The sequence below is a fragment of the Mauremys reevesii genome, linkage group 8 (assembly GCF_016161935.1).
Source record: "Mauremys reevesii isolate NIE-2019 linkage group 8, ASM1616193v1, whole genome shotgun sequence".
NCBI classification, from domain to species: domain Eukaryota; kingdom Metazoa; phylum Chordata; order Testudines; family Geoemydidae; genus Mauremys; species Mauremys reevesii.
Window position 1 is genome coordinate 80960668 of NC_052630.1, and position 22103 is coordinate 80982770.

The window sequence follows — 22103 nt, forward strand, 5'->3', positions numbered from 1 at the left end:
TTTCCTGATTGAGAATGTTGTGCAGATTGTTGCTGAAAATGCTGGTGTATAAACAGCTGGTGTATAAAAGAAGCATGTTGCCGCCTTCTGCATTAGAAACACAGAAAAAGAACCAGTGTTTGACAAACTGGGAGAATAACCCCTAATTTACAGACTTGTAAAAGGACATTGTGAACAAAGAAGTATAAGCTACTCAGTGTTAATCATTTCAATTTTATTTTATTCTGTTGCTTTCACATCTTTGATACCAAAGTTTTCCTAGTGGTATGATCAATCCTGTACACTGTATATTAAGCCTATTTTTTCCTTTCAAAATTGACTCCTCCTGTACCCACCTCTTGTACACTAGCGTTTGACTAATTGGTTAGACTCCTGCCCATCAAACTATCCTGTTATTTATTCGATTTTGATTTTTTTGAGTCAGTGACTATTTGTGTTGGATCCTTTGACAGAAATACTTTCCCCAAACGCCACAAATGGAGTACTGAACACAGAAGGTATAGTTTAAGGATAGAAGATTTAAATGGTCAAAGACAAAGAGTAACTAGAAATGAAGATGTCTGTCCCCCCCCCCCCAAAAAAAAAGTGTATTAAAAAGAGAGAGAAAATGGTATGCTTCTCAACTGAACTAGTATCTAGTTTTGGTCACCACATCTTCAGAAAACCAGAGCAGAATCACGACAAATTCATCAAAGATAATTAGAGGCTATAACAGGATTTATGTAAAATGAAGTATAAAAATGAGGCTTATTCAACCTGGAAAGAGCGAAAGAGAAGGTAAATTAAGTATTAAGTATTTAAAATTATAAAGGGCATAGTAAAAACTGATTAGTTCCTCTTGTTTACTTTGCTCAAAAATATGAGGACAAGGAGACTTCAGATAAAGGTCAGCAAATTTAGTATAATAAACTAAGGTATTACTTAATGCACATGACCTGCAGAATTCAATGTTTAGATATCAAAATAATTATTTTACAAATACCTTTGATAGATTAATTAGGAGGTCCTTAAGTCAAATACTGTGGGCAGGGTTTTATAATTATCAGTAGCACTTTTAGATTTGCAAGCAATGACAACAAAGGTAACCAAAACGTGCATCAGGATACAAGATAATAAAAGAAACCTGGAAAGAATGCCTTTCTCTGCTATATACAGCACTGCACAACTAACAAGATAAATTTTAGGTAAGTTACAGCTTCTTCTGACATATTAGGTATGGGTCCCAGTTAGAAGCAGCATACTAGACTAGCAGGACCAATGATCTAATTTGGGAATGCCTATGTTTTTATATCTCACTGCTAAAACAGCTCTGTAAGAGACATGAGGATAGCTATCAATGATCTTGACAAATTGAAGAATTGGTCTGAAATCACATGATGAAATTCAATAAAGACAAGTGCAAAATACTTTACTTACGAAAAAATAAAATGCACAACTACACACTGGGGAATAACTGGGTAGGCAGTAGTACTGCTGAGGAGAATTGGCAGGTTTAGTGGATCACAATCTGAATATGAGTAAAAAACATGTTGCAGTTGTGAAAAAGGCTAATATTCTTTTGTGGTGTATTAACAGGCACAGGGCCATCCTTAGGCATATGTAACATACCCAGCTGCGTTGGGCACCATGAAATTTGGGGCAATTTTGGGGCATGCTGCATACACGGCAGCACCAGCCCTATCCCTTGGCTAGCCCTCACTTCCAGGGGGAGGGCCGTCCCCAGGGTGATGTGGGGCCCCAGACAACTCCCTCTGCCCTGCCTCTTACTCTTCCCCCCTGCTCTGCCCCAGGCTCGCCCCCATTCCACCTCATCTCCCCAGTGACCCTGCACTGACTGGCAGCAGCGGGAAGCAGAGCAACCCAGCCCCAGCCCCCTCTACTCCGCCAGCTCCCAGCCGCAGCGCTCCACTTCCTGCCACCGGTGAGTGCAGGGAAAGAATCATCCCCCACACTCACCGGTGGCAGGAAGCAGAGAGACGCAGCCCCAGCCTGCTCTGCTTCCCTTGCCCTGGCCCCAGCCGTGTCGCTCGGGTTTGGGAAAGGACTGCCCTGGCTCTCACCGGCGGTGGGAAGCGGAGCGCCGTGGCGGGGAGTTGGCGGAGTAGAGCGGGCTGGGGCCAGGCTGCTCTGCTTCCCATCGCTGCCGGTGAGTGGGTGTGTGGCTCCTTTCCCCCCACCAACACGGCTGGGGCTGGGGTGAGGGAAGTGGAGCAGGCTACTCCTGACCCCCCACTAATCCCCCAGGCCACACTGGGCCTATGGGGCCCCCAAAGTGCCCCCCCACAGCTGCTGCCACCCAGACCCTGGGGGGAGGCCTGAGGCCCCACACAGTTCTTCCTCACCCTCCCACCCCCGCAGGGAGGCTGCGTAGGGCACCCAAATGGCTAGGGATGGCCCTGAATAGGCATGTCATATGTAAAATATGGGCAGGGCCACCCGGGGGGGGGGCGGCGGCAAGTGGGGCAATTTGCCCCAGGCCCCGCAGGGGACCCCATTAGAATTCTCCGACCCCAGCCCCGCATCCGCCTTCCCCCAGCGCTTCAGCGCGCCGCATCCAGGAGCGGGCCTGGACACAGCTAAAGCGGCCTGGCTCGGGCGGGCCTGAGCTCCTCCCTGCTCAGAGTCACATGGCAAGGAGGTGGGGCTGTGAGCTCCGGTCCAGTCAGAGCCAGGCCGCTGCAGCGCTGTTCAGGGGCCAGGGCAGCTCCTGGACACAGTGCGCTGAGGCTCCGAGAGAGGGGAGAGGCAGGGGTAACCCAGGAGCGGCCCTGGATAGAGCTAAAGCGGCATGGCTCAGGCAGGGCCTGAGCTCCTCCCTCCTCGGAGCCCTGTGGTAAGGTAGCAGGGCTGCGAGCTCCGGGCTGACTGGTGGGAGCTTAGGCCCTGCTGGAGCCAGGCCGCTGCAGCGCTGTCCAGGGCCGCTCCTGGACACGGCACGGTGAGACTCTGAGAGAGGGGAGGTGGGGGTAAGCAGCATGGTAGGGGTCGGGGGTTGGATAAGGAGCAGGGAGTCCCGGAGACAGAGGGTCTGGGGGGGCAGTCAGGGAAGGGGCGTTGGATCGTGAGCATTCCAGGGGTCTGTCAGTACTCAGTGGGAGGAGGAGAGGTGTATAGGGGTCAGGGCAGTCGGGACAGGGGGGTTGGTGGGGGGTGGGGTCCCAGGGTGGTGGTTGGGGAGGGAGCCTTGGGGGGGCACTGAGGGGACAAGAAGCAGGATGGGTCAAGGATTATGAGGGGAGCAGTCAGGGGGCAGGAAGTGGATGGTGGTCGGATATGGGGCAGGGTCAGGCTGTTTGGGGAGGCACAGCCTTCCCTACCCTAAAGCTCATTCAGCAGTTTGAGGCAGCTATTTAAACACAAAGAGCCAAGCTGTTATCTTTTCCATGGGGGAGGGATCACATGAAAAGAGCAATATCCTACACCACCTACCTCCTTCCCAACCCTACCAACTAATAAGTTTCCAAATACGTTAAGAGACATTATAAAGAGGACAGTGATCAATTGTTCTCTATGTCCACTAAAGGTAGGACAAGATATAATCAGATTAATCTGCAGCAAGGGAGATTTAGGTTACATATTTGGAAAAACTGTAAGGATAGTTAAGCAGCAGGGGCACCATTTAGCGCCCCCCCCCCCGCCGAGTTTTGTACAGCAGCATGTCCTAGCCCCAGGCAGAGCTCTTAACTGCTATGCAGCTTGATGAGTGTGCAATGAGAGCTCATCAGAGAGGGGCTGGTCTCAGCTTGTGCTCTGGGGGCAGGGAGTCAGCATTTTGTTTACAGAGGCAGAGTGATTACGATAAGAAAGCACTGGTAATTAAATTAAAGATCTGGAAGTAAAGACAGAACCCAGGGGACTGGGAAGAAATACAGCTAAGTCCTCAGAGCCCAGGTTTCATTCAGAAAAGAGGGAGATGTGAGGGCAATAGGTGAAAAGGGGCCAAAACCCAAGGAAGGGCTAGCAGAGGAAAAAACCCATGCTACCATGGTACTTACATGGCCCCATCACCGTAGTATCTGAGCACCTCACAATGTCTAACCTATTTCTCCTCACAGCCCCTCTGAAGTAGAGCAGTGCTGTTATCTCCAGTGTACAGATGGGGGCACTGAGGCACACGCTGACTATCAGCCAGATTTTCTAAGGTATCTTAGCAGCTAGTGGGATTTTGAAAAGTGCCTAGAAGATTAGGTGCTTTGTAAAACCCACTAGATGCCTAGCTGCATCTTTGGGTGCCTAAAAACCTTTGAAACTCTGTCCCTACGGCACTGGCCTGACATCATACAGGAGGTCCAGGGTGAAGTAGAACCCAGGTCTCTGAAAACTTGCTCCCTATCCACTGAAACAGCCTCTCTCTCTGCTCTCTGCTGCAAAAAAACCAAAAAACCCCAAAAACGACTCTAATAGATAGGGGCAAAACCAAGAAGGCCAGTTCTCTAAGACTCCAGCAGACAGTCCCAAGTGATTGGGAAGGCTATCATGGTTGACAACATGTAAAGCAGCACAGAGGTCAGGAAGGATGAAGAGAGAAAGAATGAGAGTCCAATGATAAGAGATCACTGAACCCCCAGTGGGTGGCAGGCTGGGCTGCATAGCAATGGCTGCTGTGAAATTTTATAGTTTAACTGAAAACCATTTTGTTTTGTCATTTTTTTCCTGAGTTTGAGAAAAGGAAGGAATATCAAATGTGTTTATGCCTCAAATTCTTAGGGTTTGTATCCACAACAAAGAACAGAAATTGCACCTCTAGAGTCCATAAAGTCAAAGAGGTTTTTTGTCATGATTTGTATTATTCATTTTATAGTATTATTGTGTCCCTAGCCTCTGTTTGCAGAAGCTGGGAATGGGTGACAAAGGATGGATCGGTTAATGATTACCTGTACTGTTCATTCCCTCTGAAGCACTTGGCATTGGCCACTGTCAGAACACAGGACACTGGGCTAAATTTTCAACCTAACCAGTGTCACTACACAAGATGTAAGAACGTGTTTGGATTAGAGCTGAGTGCATATATATCGCAGCTAATTTCTAAGTTATTGTCTGCAAAATAAGTAGAGCTTTTAGGTGCCTAAGTAGCCTCTGGAATCATGGTTAAAGTTACCCTCCCCTATCAAAATCTGCAATGGCACCCCTATTAACCAGGGGAATAGGCTTGCAAAGGCTGTAAAATCCCCATCATTGGAGTTTTTAAAGAAAAGGTTAGAAAAATACCTGTCAGAGCTGGTCTAGAGTTACTTGTTCCTGCCTCAGCACAGGCGACTGGACTAAATTATTTTGCCAAGGTTCCCCCGGGCCCTGCGTTTCTGCCATTCTTCTCTAGAACGCTACTATACTTTGTCACCCACGTCTGTGTGGTCACTGGCTCTGTATTTCATTAGGATTTGTCTGTATTTTTCATGTTTCATCCCTGTCTGAGCGGTGACTCTACACACGTGTGAGAGTGTTGTACAGGATTGCTTGTCCTTTGCCTAAATGAGAGCTGACAGATAGAGGTAATAAGGACTTTAGTTTTCATGCAAGTCTGCACATATTAACCCTAGCACGCCTCTCGCCTTCCCCTCCCCCGAGCAGGGCTAGTCTTTCACCCATATAACACACACCTCCCTTGGGGCCAGAAAAGCGGCGCTTCTCACCACCTCCTTCAGCTATAAACAGGGGGAGCGGCACCTGTCCATCGCCCCCCGTCGCTCCTACCCAGAGCAGGTCAGCACCGCCCCATGGCAGCCCAGCGCGGAGACCGGCCCGTTCCCAGCCGCCTTCGCTCCCACACTCACCCACCCCTACACTTGTTGGCTACGCGGGCACCGCAAGGCGGGGGTTCCCCGGCTGCCGTACCCCGGTCCCCCGCACGGGCTGGATGAGCGCTAAGCCCAGGGGCGGCCCGGCTTAGGCGGGCTGAGCACACGCGCCGCGCATCTCCGTGGCCCGGCCGCGCCGCGGCTCCGCTCCTGTTCCCCCCGGGGCCGCTGGAGCGCGGGCCCTGAGGGCGGGGCCCCTCCCGGCACAGCGCGCGCAGCCCGGGCCCCACGGGCCAGGCAGGCTGAGGGGCCCCCTGCCCGGCGCGCGGCCCCTTCGCACGCGTGTCCTCGCCCCCTCCCGCGGCGCGGCTCCCGGGAGGGGCCCCGCGGGCGGAGGGGCAGGGGGGTGTCGCGGCTCAGGACTCGGCCCGTCAGGCCTGCGCAGGCCCTTGTTGAAGGTCTCCTAGCAACAGCCCGGCCAATGGGAGCAGCGCCGTGTCGGGGAGGGGTGGAGCGATTAACCCTGCGGGGCCCGGGCGGCAGCGCGGAGCGGCGGCGGCGGCTGGGCTCGCTCGGGAGTCGGCCCCCGGCGGCAGCAGCAGCAGGTGGTGCCATGCGGGTGAGTGAGCCCGCACCCGGCCACGGCTGCTCCGGTTGGGACGCTGGGGCCGTTCGGCTCCCTGCGTCTCCAGCCGGCTCTGGGGGCGGCCGGCTGCGGCCGGCCGGGGGGGTGGGTGTTTGCAGACGTGGGGGACACTCGCGCGCACACCGGGGCGGGGGAGAGTTTGCAGACAGGGACGCGCGCGGGCGCGCACACGGGGAAGGGAGTTTGCAGACGGGAGGGGCGCGCACCCGGAGGGGGGGGGAGTTTGCAGACGGGAGGGACGCGCACCCGGAGGGGGAGTTTGCAGACGGAGGGACGCGCACCCGGAGGGGGAGTTTGCAGACGGGAGGGACGCGCACCCGGAGGGGGAGTTTGCAGACGGAGGACGCGCACCCGGAGGGGGAGTTTGCAGACGGGAGGGACGCGCACCCGGAGGGGGGGGGAGTTTGCAGACGGGAGGGCCATTCACGCCGAGACTGGGAGGACGCTCACGCACACACAAGGGGAATTGGCAGACAGGGGGGCATTCATGGGGGCGGGGGATGCTCCTGCACACACATGCAGGGTGTTGGAACAATTTGTATAGTGGGGGGTGCTGAGAACTAATGAGCCAAACTGTAAATGCTGTATGTGATGGAAACCCCGTCAAGCCAGGGGGTGCCTGCGACAGCACCCCTAGTTCCACCACTTATGCCCCGGGGGTTTGCAGATGGGGGCGCTTTTACACACACCAACTGGTTGCCTGTTTTGATTGGATGTATTCCTGGAGATTTCATCACATGACATAATCTTTAATTAAAAATTAATTTCTGGACACTCCAGGACACTCCTGGGGGGGGACGACTTTTGTGTGCAAATGGCAGAGGGGATGCTTGTGCACACATAAGTGGGGGTGTTTCCAGATGGTGGGGGGATGCTCATGCACATACAAGTGGGGGAGTTGGCAGGCAGTGGGGGGATGAGGAGTTTGTGAGCGGGAGGCACCCATGCATACACATACTGGGGGGGACAGGAGTTTGGAGGTAGGGGGAGGTGCCCATACCCACACTATGGGGGGAGTTTGCAGTCTGGGTGTGTGTTTGTGTGTGCTGGGAGGAACATGTGTGTGTGTGTGCACACGGGGGGAGAGTTAGCAGGTGGTGGGAAGCTGGGGGGACATGCTTGTGTACATGGGGGAGATTGCAGATGGTGGCGGCTGGTGGATGCCTCTACGTACATGGGAGAAGATTGCAGGTCATGGTGGGGATGTGCGTTCACACACAGTTTGCAAGGGGGAATTTACAGGTGGTAGGGGGACTTAGTATGTGGTGGCAGCTTGGGGGGGGGATGTGCATGCACAGGGGGAGGGGAGTTTGCATATGGTGGGGATGTGTGCATGTGGGGTGGGGAGTTTGCAGGCAGGGGGGATGCGTGAACTCCTGGCAGTGGGGAATGCACGTGTAGTGGGCACACACATGGGGAGAGTTTGCAGGCATTGGGGTACACATGGTTTGTGTTGGGGTAGGGCCCTGCAAACTGTCTCCAAACACAGTATTGTAATTGCTTTAGGGAATTAGGCTAGTGTGGGCGACTGAACTGCATAACCACCTAGCAGTAGCGCTGAAAGTGCCAATGTAGCATCTGTTCTTGTCTCTTTTTTTTAATCTGGGGGTGGATAGGAGGGAGGCTGCTAAGTGCTGTGTGAGTGTATGTGAATTTTATTTGTATTGTGGGTTTTCCTTGCTGTTCCAAGCTTTATAACTAAGTACTGTGTTCCCAACCTCTGTATCCCTCGCTGTCAGTCATGTTTGGAAGCAGGGTGGAGTGGTAAAGATCTATTCCATGGTGTCCAATTTCTCAGGGGCAACATTTTGTTGATGCTTTAGGCTCTAACTACACCAACTGTCAGTGATGATCTTGTAAATCCTGATGTGCACACCCTGTCAGATTCAGGGTAATTGGTAGGGAAGACGCTGTACTGGATTATCTAGTCTGTGTACAGTTTTCAGGTTGCTAGCTGGACCCCTGCTATCAGGCCCAACATGTTGATCTGTGGGAAGCTGAAAGTAGCAGATGCTTCTAGGCTGGTGAAGGTCTTACATCTGTTTTAAGAGACTTGTGAATTTGCAAAATAATTCTGGGTTTTGCTGCTAAATTGGTTTAACATTGGAAATCAGGAGTTGTAGGAGGCCATGGTGTTTATATTGCATTATCTTGACCCTTGTTTTGCTTTTTAAAAATAATAATTGTTGATCAGGATTTTCTTTTTATTTATTGTAAGATACAGAGTAAATTCTTTAAGATCAAATTACAATGCAAGACCATTTTAATATATTTTTGTATATCTTTAGTCATACAGAGCACTTCAGTTACCAGGCTATCATGCAAATAAATATAAGTAACTTTGTAGCATCCAGTATGTCCTTCCTGTAGGTATGATGGACACCTTGCTCAAGTTTCAGGGGAATGGTTTGGTTATGAATAGAATGGGAGGTCCATGATGTAGGAATTGACTTTATTAGATGACATTCTTAGTAGTAAACCAGGAGGAAAAGTGGTTTTGAGAGGGGACTTGATATCGTTTGAAGCCATCATCAAATGGGAAGGAGTAGCATGGAAGCAGGATTTTTTTCCACACAGGAGAGATGGAGAAATGGGGGAGCAAGAGACAGACCTTTGGTATTTGAAGTGAGTAGAACTTGGGCTGGAGAATAGAAAGACCTAGGTAGGTAGGAAAATATCTTATCTATATCTTGCAAACAAAATTAAAAGGAAAAGCAAAAAAAAATATTTTTTTTTAAAGTTGAATTCAGAAAGAAGGCTCAGGGAGTGTTCGGGGACTAAATGGAAAAGTACCAATGCTAAAATCTTGGTGATCATTAAAGTGAGGTATAGTGGAAGGAGAATGTTTTGTGCTAGTCACATGTAGTAGGTGTTTTGAATACAGAGAAACAAAAAGAATTAGGTACCCAAGATTGAGGATGAGGTAAAAGTCAGAAGAGAAGATTGACTAAATATATCATATCAGATTCAATACCGTAAAGCCCATGGTAAGCTATTAAAAATGCTAAAATGGCCACCAAGTGCTGCCTAATAGGGCCAGAAAGAGATACCTAATAGGGAGATGGTAATGCTCTCATAGTAGAGGGATGTTAATGTGGAGGTGAACTGGGTATGTTCAAGGCAGGATGAAGATTCGGGAGCTGGATGAGTGAAAAGAAAAGATCAGTCATCTGTAAAGGCAAAAGGCATGGTTGAATCTTGCAATAGTAGATGATGCTGTATGAAAAGAGTGCTGAATATACTTAGTGAAAGTGGGTGTGCGTGGCGGGGCTAACTTTTTGCAGCTCAGCATTTAATGATATTCTAACTTCATGGTGTAAGGAGCTAGGAACATGATGGAGCAATTGTCTAACATTCAGGCATATGAGTTAACTTTTACCAGATAATAATAATAATGTATGGAGATATACCTATCACACAGAGCTGGAAGGGACCTTGAAAGGTCATTGAGTCCAGCCCCCTGCCTTCACTAGCAGGACCAGGTACTGATTTTTGCCCCAGATATCTAGGTGGCCCCCTCAAGGATTGAACTCACAACCCTAGGTTTAGCAGGCCAATGCTCAAACCACTGAGCTATCTCTTCCCCTTGTATATAAATGTATGTGTTTCTGTGTGATTGTAGGTGTATAGCTGGTCAACTTCAAATGAACATTTTACTTGTTAAATTGCAAATCTTCTTGACATGTAAATAAAATTGAGAAATGCAAAATAAGAACATAAGAATGAACCTACTGGATTAGACCAATGGTCCATCTAGTCCAGTATCCTGTCTTCCGGCTGTGGCCAGTGCATCAGAGGAAAGAAACAGAACATTGCAATTTATCGAGTGATCCATCCCCTGTCATCTAGTTCCAGTTTCTGGCAGTCAGAGGTTTAGTGATACCCAGAGTCTGGGTTCCTGATCTTCTTGGCCAATAGCCACTGATGGATTTATATGCCATGAATTTATCAAATTCTTTTTTTGAACCCACTTATAGTTTTAGCCTTCACAACTTCTTCTCCTGGCAATGAGTTCCACAGGTTGACTGTGTGTTGTGTGAAGTACTTCCTTATGTTTATTATAAAGTTGCTTCCTGTTAATTTCATTGGGTGACCCCTGGTTCTTGTATTATGTGAAGGGGTAAATAACACTTCTCTATTCACTTTCTCCACATCATTCATGGTTTTATAGACCTCTGTCATATCCCCCCATTCTCTCTCTTTCTGAGCTGAGCAGTCCCAGCCTTGTTAATCTCTCCTCATATGGGAGCTGTTCTATACCCCTAATCATTTTTGGTGCCCTTATCTGTACTTTCTCCAATTCTAATAGATCTTTTTTTTGAGAAGGGGCAACCAGAACTGCATACAGTATTCAAGGTGTGGGCATACCATGGATTTATATAGTGGCATTATGGTATGGGTACCCAAACTCCAAAATGGGGCTGGCTCGCAAGACCATAATCTACAGATGCATTGAGTGAATACTACGGAACTGCAGGCTGAAAAATTTGTTGTTTGCTTTTTTTAAATTAACGTTGACGAGTTTGAATAGCTTAGAGGGACACATAAAACTCCTTAATTAAAAACTCTGAATGTAGAAAAGTGTTGGCAAAATATGACCCATGCATATTTCTGTGATTTAATATAACTGACATCACTAAGTTAAATAGTTATCAACTAGTAAACTAGGGTTTATGAATTTCTGGGGTCCATTTTTGACTATCCAGTAGTAACTTTTTATTATAACTATAATGAAAATAGACTTAAATACTTTTAAAATAGTTAGCACTAATTGCAAACTAGATTATTAAAATCTGCAGTAAAATAATGAGCAGCTGTCAAGTTTTAAAGGGGTGGGGGAACCTGAATTTTCAAAAAATAAAACCAATTTTTTAAGGCATTTTGATAGATAGACATAAAGTTGTAATTGAATGACTTCTGTGTGCCCTAAATTTCCATAGGCTGATATGTTTTTGTTTCATCTGGATAACAGCCATCTGTGGAGGGGATTACTACGCAAATGTAAAAGCTTTAAGCAGCTTTACATCTCCTTTTGGAATTTAATCTTAGCAGAAGGAATAGTGTTGTATTTTAAATAAATGTTACCATTTTTGTTTGTTTGTTCTGTCTTATGAACAGCTTTCTGTGTATTTTCTGTGAGGCAATTTACAAGTTGCAACATAACTGCATTCTGCAAAATATAGTGACTAAAATATTGGGGGAGTGACTGTTTATATTTGTGATATTCATTGGCTGGTTGAAGTTGAGTATTTTCTTTTTGTAGAGTAGTTCTGACATCAGGAAAAATTAAAACTTTCTGAGAGAGAAGAGAACTAGTTTTGGAGAGGAATTTTCTGAACAACTTATATTTTATTTTACTTTTGTGAAACTGCCCATCTGGTGTTGAGCGACCAGATGGTGTAATCTGATTACATTGCAGTACTATGAAAAGCTATTATGTTCTGACACTAGTTTGCCTTAACTAGTTCTGAAAACTCAGTTGAGTAGGAGTAGCAGTCTACATAAGTTCAAACTTGACATTGAAAATCTGTGTGCTTCAAACAACTAGCATTATATGTTGTATATTGTGAGCCCTGTAATCTAGCTACTATATATAATTTTAAATTGTGCCACACATTGAACTCATAAAACTAATTTATGACTATAGATCTGCTTTCCATTTTAAATCATTATTGTATATAAGAACATAAGAATGGCCATATTGGGTCAGACTAATAGTCCAGCTAGCCCAGTGTCCAGTCTTCTGACGGTGGCCAATGCCAGATGCTTCGGAGGGAATGAACAGAACAGGGCAATTTATCGAGTGATCCATCCGTTGTCCACTCCCAGCTTCTGGCATTCAGAGGCTAGAGGGACACAGAGTGTGGGACTGCGTCCCTGACCATCTTGGCTAATGGCCATTGATGCTCCATGAACTAATCAAATTCTTTTTTTGAATCCACTTACACTTTTGATCTTCACAACATGCCCTGGCAACGAGTTCCACAGGTTGGCTGAATTCTGTGTGAAGAAGAACTTCCTTTTGTTTGTTTTAAACCTTCTGCCTATTAATTTCATTGGGTGACCCTAGTTCTTGGGTTATGTAACACTTCCTTATTCACTTTCTCTACACCAGTCATGATTTTATAGATTTTATAGATCTCTCATATCACCCCTTAGTTGTCTCTTTTCCAAGCTGAAAAGTCCCAGTCCTTGTAATCTCTCCTCATAAAGCTGTTCCATACCCTTAATCATTTTTGTTGCCCTTCTCTACCTTTTCCAATTCTAATAGATCTTTTTTGAGATTGGGCGACCAAAACTGCATGCAGTATTCCAGGTGTGGGCATACCAGGGATTTATATAGTGGCATTATTATATTTACTATCTTATTATCTATCCCTTACCTATCTATCCACTTCTGAAAGGTTGCCGACCCTTGTTCTATTGCTTTGATTCTATAATACTTACTTTACATTGGAGCCAGGTAGATATCCCTTCTCTCTTGTCTGGGGGAAATTCTGTTTCTCCCTGTGTTTAGACTTTAAAGCATAATATTAGTGAGTATTTATCACCATATGAGGCATTATGGTCATCACCAGTGTGTCACAGGGTTTCATAAAATACATTACTCAATACACTTTTATAACAGTAATATTGTATACAATTAGTTGATTCAATTGCTTATCATTTGAGGTTCAGACCCCTGCCAGAGCTCTTTCCCCCACTCACTAAGGTGATGGCTTTGTTTGCTTTTTATGTAAATGTGCCTTTATTGTCTCTCCCTGATGGCCAGGCTGGTCAGACACACAAACACACATTCCATTGTCTGGGGCAGGCTGGGTTTATGCTTTGCTTGCCAAACGCATTTCAAGAACATAAATCTAGCACACGTCCATAATGCTTTGTACACACCTCATTCATACATTACGCAAAAATATTAATGATTAGGATTAGTCAGTTTTAAGTTTTCCAGTGATATTACATGCTACTACTTGGGTATATATCATGGCAATGGTGTACTAGGTGTAATGAGTGTGTCAGGTCTGACAAGAGTTGCTGACGCAGGGTAGTTCACCACCAGTGGGCCTCTGCGTCACTGTGCCACTATTAAAGGGGTATTTTTATTTTGGAGAAACGTAATCTGAGTGCAGCAGAATATTCAGAAGGTGCTGAAACTTTTTTTTTTTTTGAAGGGGGAAAAAACTATACAAGCAAATGCTCAGTGGGTAGGGAGGGTGATTGGGGTGGAAGAATAGGAGGGAATGGGGGGAAGGGGTTGGGAGATCAGAGGGAGGATGGGGACCAGTGGGAGGGAAGGGGAGCAGTGGGATACTATAATGGAGGACATGGGGGTGCATGACAGAGGCACTGGAGGAGAATAGGGATGGGACACCTTTCAGCCATACATCCTCCACCGTGTGTGTGCCATGATCTAGGGACTCCCAGCCCACCTACAGGGGTGTGACAACCCGTTCCTCCTGGAAGCCAGGTTCTGAGAGGGCTTGTCTTTTGTGGGGATCTGAGCCTCTGTTCCCTTAGTGATATGAGATCTGGGGGGGTCCCTTGCCCATTTGTGGGGATGACACCTCTTTCCTTGCCTCCCCGTGTAAGCCAGGTTCTGGGGGCATGCCTTGCCTTTCTGAGGTTGTCTGAGATCTCTCTCCCTCTTCCCATGTGAATGAGGATCTGAGGAAGAGACCCGCGGGGCGGGAGGAAGTTTAGCACAGGCATGCTCAGAACATGCACAAAGAACACATTGCTGACATTGGGTTCTATATCTTACATTAGGAACAAGAGAAAGACAAAGGGAAGTATAGGTCCACTATTTGGGGGGGAAGGAGAGCTAATGATACAACATCAAGAAGGCTGAGGTGTTTAATGTGTATTTTGCTTCAGTCTTCACTAAAAATATTAATGGTGACCATATTCTCAACACAATATTAGCAACATGGGGGAAGGAGCATATGGTTGCTGGGTCTCAATCTGTTGATGGCTTTGAAGATCAAGAGCAAGGTCTTGAACTGGCATTGGGAGTCAATGAAAGGATGTGAGCACATGGAGATGCTACGAGCACGCTATTCTCCTGTGCATAAGTGGACTGACACACTCTACTCTTTTGCATTCAGCCCCAAATCCAGTAAAAAGATGAAACTGTACAATGAAGATAATTCTAGTAGCAAAACACTGGCCATTTTCAGAGATGGTAACTTTTTGGAGACTTAGCGAGGTCTCCTGATGCTGCATAACAATTTCGGATGCCTTTTGCTGGTGGTTTAGCAATTTTAGACCTTGAGGTTAGATTTCCCTTTAGTGGGCCTTCAAGTTGCTGTTTTTTAGTCTGGTTTATTATACGCTTCTGATGAGTTTTCCAAGACACAAGGATCTGACTTCTGTTTCAGGCATGGGGAGAAAACACCTGGATTTTCAGGACTTCAGTATACCATTCCTTTTCCATTTGCATGTCTTCCTCCTGGCACCCCCATCCATTCTGAAATCCAGGAATAGGAACTCTTGAAAGTGGCTTGCGCCTAATCCCACTGGGTTAGATTTCCTGGGTCTTCCTATCAATGTCACTGTAAACAATAGTAAGAGAATGTCTTCAATGCACTGTGTGGCAGAAGCTGAGTGCATTTGGCCACCCCCAAAAAGCACCATTAGCCTATTAATGCACACTGTGACATCATGTAATAGTGTTAATTATGACTCCGTAACTTCATATTTTATTTTTAAGAAAACATAAAATTGTGTGTGATGGTATGGGATACATCCTTCCACTGCAATGTAATTTTTCTCGTAGAAACTCAGTTATAGTTACAAACTGCTGCTGAAAGGGAATATTGGCACTTTGCAGGGAGGAGGCATGTTAAAACGTTCTTCCCTCTCCCAAGCTGCCTTTGCAGCTGAAGTCTCTGTATTCTTACATATCACTTAAAAATAGGAGGAAAGGTTTAAAAAAAAAAAGGAGAGGGGGATTTTTGTTGTTTATTGATGAAATCCTAGCTGTGAACCATTGGGGATTGATGCCCCGATATGACATCAATAAAGCGCAATTGGCCAATCATCGAACATTGCTATGCTGGCTGACATTTGGACTGTTTAGGATTTCTGTGTGTTTGTGTATTCCCTTCTCATGAATGAGAGGATCTGGTATAACTACTTGATTTTTACTGAGGTAAGGATTGCATAGAATTAAAGGAATTTGATCTTTGTCCATTGCAGATATGCAAATGACAGTAACTGTAGTAAAATAGATTTATGCTGGTGTTAAAAGACTTCCTTTAAAGTGAAAGGAGTAGGGATTTTTTAGGCCCTGCTTTTGTCAGGGCTCATGATAGACCTGTCTGCCTTTTGAGCAAAGAGGGAAAACTGATTTGGTAAATGAAATTGGTTGTGCTGTGACTCGGATAATAGTCTATTGCAAGTATTAGAGAGAGAAGGTAAGGTGGGTGAGATAATATATTTTATTGTACCAACTTCTGTTGGTGAAAGAGACAAGATTTTGAATGACACAGAGCTTTTCTTTAGGTCATATTGCAAATATTGTAAGGTTGCCCTTTGATTATAAGTAAGGCTACATTTTAGTCATGGGTATTTTTAGTAAAAATCACGGACAGGTCACAGGCAGTAAACAAACATTCATGGCCCATAACTTTTACTAAAATTACCAGTGAATAAAACTTGGAGGGGGCTATCTGGGGCCCCCAGGGGTGCTGGGGAGGAAGCGGGGGGGTGCAGGCAATGATGCGCGGCTCGGGACCCCCACTGGTGCTGGGAGGGTGCTGGTGGGTCTGGCAGGCTCCCTACCTGGCTCCGTGGGCCCCCCCCAGCAGCAGCAGAGTTTGGGTGTGGGATGGGGGATGGGGCACGGGATGGGGTGAGGTGGGCTCTGGGTGGTGCTTACCTGGGGGGCTCCCTGGAAGCGGTGACATCCCCCTCACTCAGATGCTAAGTGGAGGCATGGCCAGGCAGTTATACGCGCTGCCTCTGCCTGTAAACACCGCTCCCGCAGCTCCCATTGGCCGCGGTTCCAGGAAATCACCCTAACTTACTAAGACAGAGGATTAAAGTGGTTGGAATGGCAGTAATGTGAAAATGTCTGTAGTTTGATTTGTGTTTTCTGTTATATTAACAGGACTGCCATGGGCAATACTCCTGATCTGAATTGATGGATCCAACAGAAGCTAAATGAACATGTAAGATTTTTTTTATATGGTCTTTGTATTGTGCATGATTCTGGGTTTATTTGGTAAAGATATTGTTGATTTTGGTGGGAGAAAGGGAAGGGAAGACCCTCTTCTTAAAGACTCTGCTCCTGAAATCATAGGGGTTACATGAGAATCTCAGCTTTCATTGAAAGTTTCTAGTCCTCGTGGTTTCAGAGAGAGATGGGAAACATGAACCCTAATAACTTAATAAACAGAAGATAAAAAAGAACCAGTTCTTTTAAATCTCTTGACTTTTTGGGGCCTGGCTCTTGACTTTTGTACATCTGGGGTTGGCACTACTGCAGTACCTCATTTTCTCTCTTTATAACATTGTCTCTACCATTACTCCTTTACAGCTAAGTTTTCTGATGGATACATTTGCATCAGTTGAAATGTGTTAATTTGCTGCAACTACTGAGTCTTTTACCTTTTTACCCTGGTGAACTTACACCTGTGAAGCATTCTCCCAGTAATATGTCCTTTTCCCCCAACGATGGGCCTGTCATTATATGGTTGCACCACAATGCCCTAGAGCTAGGGCAAAGTTAAAAAGGTGCAGGGAGCTGTGAATGAGGCACTTGTACCCTGTTCTTTGAATTTCCTGAATAATTTTGGATTTAAATCTCAACCATGACACTATGCTATGCTTCCTTTCTTTCTTTTTTAGAATAAAACTTCAGTCTGTAATACTTCGATTTTTTGAACGCTTGCCATGCAAGGATCTCAAAGCACTTTACAAATACTAATGATTTGACTGAGTCTCACACAGCCCCTGTGCAGTGGTGGTATTTATCATTTTATTTATTATCCCCATTTTATAAATCAGGAAATGGAGAGAGCCCAAATAACTTGTCCAGGGTAACACAGGAAGTCTGTGACATATCAGAAAGAGAAGCCAGAGTTCCTGAGGGCCAGACCTGAACCTTACCCAAGTTTTAAGTTCTGGGGGAAGGAGGGCTACAGCATGCACCTCTGTGTCTCCCAAGCTGCCATTTGGAGCTCCTGAATAAAACACAAACCAAAGGAAAAAACCTCTGTACTTCAGTTCCCCATCTTGAAAATAATTTACAGGGATGTCTCCAGGATAAACTCACTGCCATATTATCTAGTGGCGACACATTTGAGTGCCATAGAAAGACTTATAAATAAATTCTGTCTCCAACCATATTGTAAAGATGGGCTTAAGAGTCACAGACCAGCTAGAGTAAACCTCTATGTTAAGTATGCATCAAGCAACCATTTTGGAAGGGTAGGTTTTAATTGCTGTAGACAACTGAAGTCTAAAGTCTTAACTGCTCTACTGCAAGTGGTTTATTGCAACAATATCTGACCAAAATATACCTGTGCTGTACAAATCCTGAGAAGAATATGTGAAACTCATGTGAGGGTATCATCCAAATTGTTCGTCGGAGAGGTAGGTGTGCCTCCCTGTGGAGTGGAAAGTGGGTCTGTTATCCTTAGAGTGACCAGATGTCCTGATTTCATAGGGACAGTCCCAATATTTGGGGCTTTTTTTTTAATATGGGCTCCTATTACCCCCCATCCCCTGTCCCGATTTTTCACACTTGCTGTCTGGTCACACTGGTTCCCCTAAAGCTGCAGATATCCACGGATCTATGTGGCTCTCAGCACAGCTGTTAGAGGTAAAGACCATGCTTGTGGGGGTCTTATGCCACTGTGTTGCTTTCTAGATCCAGGGCAGCATGGCATCTGTGGGTCTAATGCTGCTTTCTCTTTCTCCTGGAAGACCCAGCCAGCTTTATCTTATGAGTACAAGTTTTTTTGGGGTACGTCTACACTACGGGATTATTCCAGTTTTACATAAACCGGTTTTGTAAAACAGATTGTATAAAGTTGAGTGCACGCGGCCACACTAAGCACATTAATTCGGCGGTGTGCGTCCATGGTCCGAGGCTAGCGTCGATTTCTGGAGCGTTGCACTGTGGGTAGCTATTCCGTAGCTATCCCATAGTTCCCGCAGTCCCCCCCCACTGGAATTCTGGGTTGAGATCCCAGTGCCTGATGGGGCAAAAATCATTGTCACGGGTGGTTCTAGGTAAATGTCGTCAGTCATTCCTTCCTCCGGGAAAGCAACGGCAGACAATCATTTCGCGCCCTTTTTCCCTGGATTGCCCTGGCAGACACCATAGCATGGCAACCATGGAGCCTGTTTTGCCTTTTGTCACTGTCACAGTATGTGTACTGGATGCCGCTGACAGAGGCGATACAGCAGCATTCATTTGCTTTTGCATGATAGCAGAGACGGTTATCAGTCGTTCTGTACCATCTGCTGCCATTGTAAATTGGCAATGAGATGACAGTTATCTGTCGTTCTGTACTGTCTGCTGCTGTCATGGGTGCCCCTGGCTGAGGTCGGCCGGGGGCGCCAAGACAAAAATGGGAATGACTCCCCGAGTCAATCTCTCCTTTATGGTATCTAAAAATAGAATCAGTCCTGCCTAGAATATTGGGCTAGTGTACCAGCGAACCAGTGTATCAGTGAACCAGAGAGCACAGCTGCTCCGTGTCAGACCCCGCAGAAATGATGAGCTGCATGCCATTCACAGGGGGTGCCCCTGCAACAACCCCACCCGTTGCTTCCCTCCTTCCCCAACCTTCCTGGGCTAGCGTGGCAGTGTCCCCCCGATTTGTGTCATGAAGTAATAAAGAATGCAGGAATAAGAAACAGTGACTTGTTAGTGAGATAAAATGAGGGGAAGGCAGCCTCCAGCTGCTATGATAGTCCAGGCAGGACATTAAGCGGTGTGGGGGAGAGGAGCCCAGCATCCCGCTGCTATGAGAGTACAGGCAGGACATTAAACGGTGCGGGGGAGAGGAGCCCAGCATCCCGCTGCTATGATAGTCCAGGCAGTACAGAAGCTTTTCTTTACACATGAAAGGGAGGGGGCTGATGAAGCTCAGCCCCCAGTTGCTATGATGAGGACGGTTATCAGCCGTTCTGTACCATCTACTGGGAATGACCGGGAATCATTCCTATTTTTACCTACGCGCCCCCGGCCAGCCTCACCTGAGGCCAACCAGGAGCACTCACGGGCTGATGACGAGAATGGATACCAGTCCTACTGTACTGTACCATCTGCCACCGGGGAGAGGGGAGAGGATGCTGCTGTTTAGCTCTCCAGCACCCCGTCTACCAGCAACATGCAGTAGACATAGGGTGACATTGAAAAAAGGCGAGAAACGATTTTTTTCCCTTTTCTTTCGGGGTGGGTGTGAAGGGTGTAAATTGACAACATACACCCTGAAACACCCGGGAAAATGTTTTTGACCCTTCAGGCACTTGGAGCCCAGCCAAGAATGCAAATGCTTTTCGGAGACTGCGGGGACTGTGGGATAGCTGGAGTCCTCAGTACCCCCTCCCTCACTCCCTCCATGAACGTCCATTTGATTCTTTGACTTTCCGTTACGCTTGTTATGCAGCACTGTGCTGAGTCCCTGCTGTGGCCTCTGGAGATTTTTTTCAAGTGCTTTGTCATTTCGTCTTCTGTAACGGAGCTGTGATAGAACAGATTTGCCTCACCATACAGCGATCAGATCCAGTATCTCCTGTACGGTCCATGCTGGAGCTCTTTTTGGATTTGGGACTGCATCGCCACCTGTGCTGATCAGAGCTCCACGCTGGGCAAACAGGAAATGAAATTCAAAAGTTCGCGGGGCTTTTCCTGTCTACCTGGCCAGTGCATCCGAGTTCAGATTGCTGTCCAGAGCAGTTATAATGGTGCACTGTGGGATACCGCCCGGAGGCCAATACCGTCGATTTGTTGCCACACTAACCCTAATCCGATATGGTAATACCGATTTCACTGCTCTACAGCCAAAATGCTTCTGAAATAAATGTAGTCAAACTTTACTAATTCTGGGTCACTGAGAACAAAAATGATGCTTAAAATTGTTGATTGGCTCTAGTTTTCAAGTTATGCTATTGGGTCAGTATGTACGATCCTTGACTTGGGAATGGCGGAGAATAAGTGAGTTATAAAGGGAAGGGATCTCAATTTAAACCAGAAATTAGTGGTTTGACTGGATCTATGAATAAATCTATGACTGGGTTTGGACAGTACTTGCTTTTTAGGCAAAACAATGAATGATGCAATCTGAAGCTGGTATTGCGTCATACATGATATGAATTGCATCATGTTATTCCTAGAAGTCATGGATGATGCAATCATAACGAACACTCTGCTGAACAAATTGCCCTATATCAGCTCTAGAAATCATACAGTGTCGTGCTCTCTTATTTGTCAGTGTTTGATTTTGCAAAGGGACACATTTCTGTTTAGCCAAAGTGAGCAGAGATGCCTCGTATTTGTGAGAACAGTGCAGATAACTTCTGCTATGTTTGTGGTGAAGTGACTTTTGCATCACAAAAGCGCAGTATAATCACTACGGTTAAGAAAGCCTATCACCTTTATTTTGGCTGCAAAATTGGAGATCAGGACAAGAGGTGGGCCCCACACATATGCTGCAACACTTGTGCAACAAATCTTCGCCAGTGGTTGAACAGGAAAAGGAAATCTATGCCTTTTGCAGTGCCAATGATTTGGAGAGAGCCAACAGATCATACCAGCAATTGTTACTTCTGCATGGTGCCTCCAGTTGGGAAAGGTGTGTCAAAGAAGAAAAAGTGGACTGTGCATTATCCAACCATTCCATCAGCTATACGCCCAGTACCCCACGGAGAAGGACTGCCGGTTCCTGATGCACCAGAATCATTCTCACTTGAGTCAGACAAGGAAGAGGATGAAACTTCTGGTCCTGAACCATCAATGTCACAGGACCCACATTTTCTCCCATCCTCCTCCTCTGAACCACACCTCATAACACAAGGTGAACTGAATGACCTTGTCAGGGATTTGGAACTATCCAAGAGTAAGGCAGAGACTACAGCAGTGGAATCTCCTGGCAGGTGATGTTAGGGTTTCCATGTTCCGTGACCACCTTAATGGAAGGTGATTTTGTAGCCTGCAACAACATCGATGGTGTGATGGCAGCCCTCAACATCGTTCACGATCCAGATGAGTGGAGACTGTTCATTGATTCATCGAAGACGAGTCTTAAAGCTGTTTTACTGCATAATGGCAATGTTTGCCATCAATTCCAGTTGGTCATGCAGTCCATATGAAGGAAACCTATGACAACATGAAACAACTTTTGAGGTGCATAAACTATGACCAACATCAGTGGCAGCTTTGTGGCGATTTGAAGGTTGTTGCTCTCTTGCTTGGTCTGCAGACTGGATACACAAAGTACTGCTGTTTTCTCTGCGAATGGGATAGTCGTGCAAGAGATTCCCACTACATCAAGAAAGACTGGCCACTCCGACAGTCATTGGAGCCTGAGAGGAAAAGTGTTCAGCATCCACCACTTGTTGAATCAAGGAAGATTTTGTTACCACCCTTACACATCAAGCTGGGTCTGATGAAGAACTTTGTCAAGGCCATTGACAAAACACAAGCAGCTTTCAAGTACCTCTGTGGAAAATTTCCAAGGTTAAGTGAAGCTAAAATAAAGGAAGGT

The 22103-nt window shown here is 46.5% G+C and overlaps 1 protein-coding gene across 4 annotated transcripts in view; it reads left to right on the forward strand.

Moving 5' to 3' along the window:
• The first annotated feature begins 6276 nt into the window (after positions 1–6276).
• Positions 6277–22103, forward strand: part of LOC120371091 (SSX family member 2 interacting protein) — a 41659-nt gene continuing 25832 nt past the window's right edge. For 3 of the 4 annotated variants that reach the window (XM_039486597.1, XM_039486600.1, XM_039486601.1), the window contains exons 1-2: positions 6277–6354; positions 16493–16553. The gene's annotated coding sequence lies outside the window, so the exon portion shown is untranslated. Of the gene's footprint in view, positions 6355–16492; positions 16554–17324; positions 17351–22103 lie in introns of those variants that run through there. The other variant, XM_039486599.1, reaches the window with a different exon arrangement.